Source organism: Pseudophryne corroboree, chromosome 3 (assembly GCF_028390025.1).
Source record: "Pseudophryne corroboree isolate aPseCor3 chromosome 3, aPseCor3.hap2, whole genome shotgun sequence".
In the NCBI taxonomy this organism is placed as follows: domain Eukaryota; kingdom Metazoa; phylum Chordata; class Amphibia; order Anura; family Myobatrachidae; genus Pseudophryne; species Pseudophryne corroboree.
Window position 1 is genome coordinate 659,999,901 of NC_086446.1, and position 4,336 is coordinate 660,004,236.

The window sequence follows — 4,336 nt, forward strand, 5'->3', positions numbered from 1 at the left end:
CTTATTGATGGAACAAATAACAGTGCACATACTTTAGTGCCTCTATTATTATTGTTGTTTGCAATTATCTGTGAGCCAGCCCTGAGCTCTTAATATACCGTCTGTGCAGAATTTGCTATTTACACAACATATTTTATTGTGAGTGCATTTTTCCACATTCTCACTCAGTAACTATTTGAGATAATTTCTCTAGGATTATTTATCTTTTAGATCTCCTATTGGGAGACCTATACAAATAACACCTTTCTACTTTAAGATTTCCCTTTTTCTCTCTATCTTATTGACTCACCGCACACTCTTTTCTGGAAATACCTCGGACTAATTTTAGTCTTGATTTATGCAAAGTACAATAAGTAGAGTGTGATTTATCTTTTTCCTTTATTTAACGGCCCACGGCCATACTACCCTGAATACGCCCGATCTTGTCCGATCTCGGAAGCTAAGCAGATATGGCCTGGTCAGTATTAGGAAGGGGAACCTTCTGAGAATACCAGGTGCAGTGGGCCATTTTTAAGGAAAAGATCTGCCCCCAATTCTGAATTTATTCCACACACTCTCTTATTTGGAAAAACATTTCAGACTATTATGGTACTGACTCATTAGAGTACAGAACTAGTGGTGGTCTTTTTCTTTTTCTCTCCTCTTTCTCTTTTCTCTCTTTTCCTCCATCCTAGGCCCACTGCCATACTACCCTGAATACGCCTGATCTTGACCGATCTCGGAAGCATAGCAGGCCTGGCCTGGCCAGTATCAGGACGGGCAACTTCCTGAGAATACCAGGTGCAGTGGGCCTCTACTCTCCGTCCCAATCCTACTTCCCTCCCCCCTCGCTTTTCTTTTTTTCTCTCCCTGTTCCTTTCTCCCCCCCCCCCCCCTCCTCCCATCAAGGGAAATCTAAATACTCTTTTCGCCCCACTCTCATTACATCCATCCTGAGCTCTATTTTTACAAACTTTATCTAGTTTGCATATATGCATATATACCTATCATTGATATCCATAACTTAGGCATGTACAGTGATTTCTTTGATACCCGGGACCTTAAGAAACCATTCGGTATCCTCCACTATCCTTTTGATATTTTCACCCTTTTCTTTCATTTATCTTGTACCTCATTTGTTAAAAAGGTTAAATAAGTTTTTTTCTACATATTAATCATAACAGACACGAGTCCCAACTTCTTGTCCAAAAGTTTCTTTATTCAAGGATTGATTAAAAGTTACGTTTTAATATTTATTATTATACATATTATTTCGAATATTACAAATGAGTGCTCCCAAAAAAGGGTTTTTTGTCTTTTTCTCCTTCTTCTCCCCTGCATTATTAGGTCTGAACATTGACGGAGCAGAAGTAGAGCATCCATTGCCATTTTCTGCTGGTCTTCCTGTTTAAACTTTCTCACCACCCTGGGTAATAGGGTAATTAGAGGAAAACCCATCCACCAGATGGGATGCAGTCAGTTTACCTCCAATCAAAATCCCGACATTCAAAATCCCGACACCAATTGACCGATGGTCAAAATCCCGACAAGGTCAAAATCCCGACATGGACAAAATACCGACATTTAAAATACTGACAAGGTCAAAATACCGACATGTAAAATGCCGATAGGTCAAAATACCGACATGAGTTTGTCATGATTTTTTTCATTGAAATCGACTTGTTCATACTTTACCATCCCAGTGGACCTGGAGGGGGAATATAATGGTGTGCCCGAAGCATGGCGAGCGCAGCGAGCCATGCGAGGGGACGCGGTACACTTTATAAGGTGTCCATGTTGACTTATGTCGACATACACACAAAAAACCAACAAAAACCGTATGTCGGTATTTTGACCTGTCGGCATTTTACATGTCGGTATTTTGACCTTGTCGGTATTTTGTCCATGTCGGGATTTTGACCTTGTCGGGATTTTGACCATCGGTCAATTGGTGTCGGGATTTTGAACATCGGGATTTTGATTGGAGGTATTTCATACCGATCCCCACCAGATGAAGGTCCTATCTTACCGATAAGCATCCACAACAATCGCCCTGGGATCCTTTGTTCTTCACCCGTATGTGAGCACTTTGTTGTTCAACCAAGACGTTATCTCTTGCAAGCACCTCTTGTTTTCTAGATTACAGAAGATCTCTGGGTGTAGAGCCCATTCATTCCTCTGAATGGTGTGTCAACTTGATAAAGTCCATTTCCCTGTTTATGATTTCCAGAATGAGAACGGCGGACAAGGTTGGATGATGAAGTCCTACCCACTTAGGTATGTGACTTACCTACTTCATCCCCTTTTCGGTTGAGAGTTCCTCCCTGATGTTGAGGTACACTACTGCCATTGCATTGTCCGAGCGGAATTGGACTGGTTTTTACATGAAGACTGTCCCGTGCCTACACCGGTGCCCTGTATACGGTCCGAGGTTTCAACCTTTATTGATAGACAGCCCTTTGGGAACACAATCTCCCTGACACTAATCCTAGTGTCTGAATCTTCCCAATCTGATATCAAAAGGATTTCCCTTTGTCCAGCTGGGATGTCTGTAGCCATCAGGCTAATGACCTTCTTACTTTTATCATAAGTACCATATTCGGTCTTTATTATCTGATGCAATCCATTAATACTTACCACACCTTGTATTCCCAGCTGGTCCCTCCAGGTACCAACCATGCCCACACTGCTGATCTTCCATAATCCAATGAAGTCTGGGTATTTCCAGTGTGGTGTGGTTGTAGATTCTACTAGGTAAGAATCAGACGCTGCAGAGACCTAGAGGAGAATTGTGCATACTCCCTCCTGTCGATGCAGATACCATCAAACCCATCCCCGCATTGCTGCGTGAATGGATACCGTTTGACTGTGTAGCGATTCTTGAATCCTATAGTGAACCCTGGATTTATTGTTGTGAGGTAAAAAATTACTCTCTGCAGACGTGATCCAGTACAGCCTCCAAGTGAGTCATCCGATGTGACGAAACTGGAGACGATGTTCCCCATGTTATGAGTCACTTGCCCCTGCAAACTCGTTATTGCAGTTGCCGATGACAAAGAGCAATCTCTGTGACTGTGCCAGGATTAAAAGATCCAAAGTATGGGAAGAAACTTAACCTGTATTGTGGAGATAAGGTGTTGTTACCCCCATATTTCTGGTAAATACTCAGGGGATTGTGGCTAATCCAAAGGGTAAAACCTAGAACTGAAAAATGCTTTTTTGGAGGATAGCAAAACCTTGGATAACCCTGATGGACAATGGTATAGGAACCTGTAGGTAAGTCTCCTGTATGTCCGGGGATACCATAAAAACCCCTGACCCCATGCAACACATAAGGAACGTAACGATTCCATGTTTCCAAATGTATTTGCTCAGCATTTTTTGGATTGAGCATGAGCCGAAATGACTCATTTGGCTTCCAACTAAGCCAGGTCGAAGTAAACCCTTGTCCTTGTTTGCCAGAGAGACTGGAATGACTATTCCTGACCGAAGCAAATTTCTGACCTGCTTCTTGCAAAGCCAGGCATTCGTCTATAGCCGAGATAGGCTGCCTAGAAGGCGAAAGCATAACTAGAGATACCATGCCAGGTCTGTGTGACCTAAGGAAGTCGGCCCCCCAAACTGGAGTCTCCCAGGCAGAGCCCACACCATCAGCTGATGTTTTAATTTTTCTACAGCCACCTGATATTCCCCGATAGTCTCCCATCCGAGTACTAACCAGGCCCACACTGTAGATCCTCTGGTAGCTCAATGGTTTCCTAATCTCAAATCACACTGACGTGGGATTCAGCCTAACTTTTTATTGGGCGTAACCTAAACCTCTTCCATGATTTCCATCAGCTGATCTTGGAACTCAAGTATTGGGATGTTTAAACACAGGTGCCTTGGTTTTTAACACAAGCTTTGCTGTATCCTCTAAGGATAAGATGGTTTTATTGCTTTCAATTAACTCAGCTATATTCGAGAGCTGAGACCTACCTCTTTTTCATATGATGAAGTAGAATAATTGGGCTTTCATCTTCTGATGAATCTAAACAATGTGTAGCCTGTGAGGGAGAAGGTTTACTTACCACTGGTTCTGAGAAGCTGCTGCTGTATGTAAGGGCTTGTAACCTTGCCTTGCTGAGCTAAAACATTGTGCATACAAGCCATCCTGAACCAGATCATAAGAGGATAATACAGCTTCAAAACATGGTATGAGTGTCCTCACCATTGCCACTTTAATACATGATAAATAATCAGCACTTCCACAGTGTACTACACAATATTGTGACCGTATGTCTTTAAAATGATATCTATCCGATCCTACTCATGCACCAGCATTGAGGATCTGCAAAACAAACTGACAAACATATAG

General features: G+C 42.4%; 1 pseudogene; it reads left to right on the forward strand.

The window, feature by feature from the left end:
- Positions 1 to 388: 388 nt before the first annotated feature.
- LOC134897136 (5S ribosomal RNA) lies at positions 389 to 506 on the forward strand (annotated as a pseudogene).
- Positions 507 to 4,336: the final 3,830 nt, after the last annotated feature.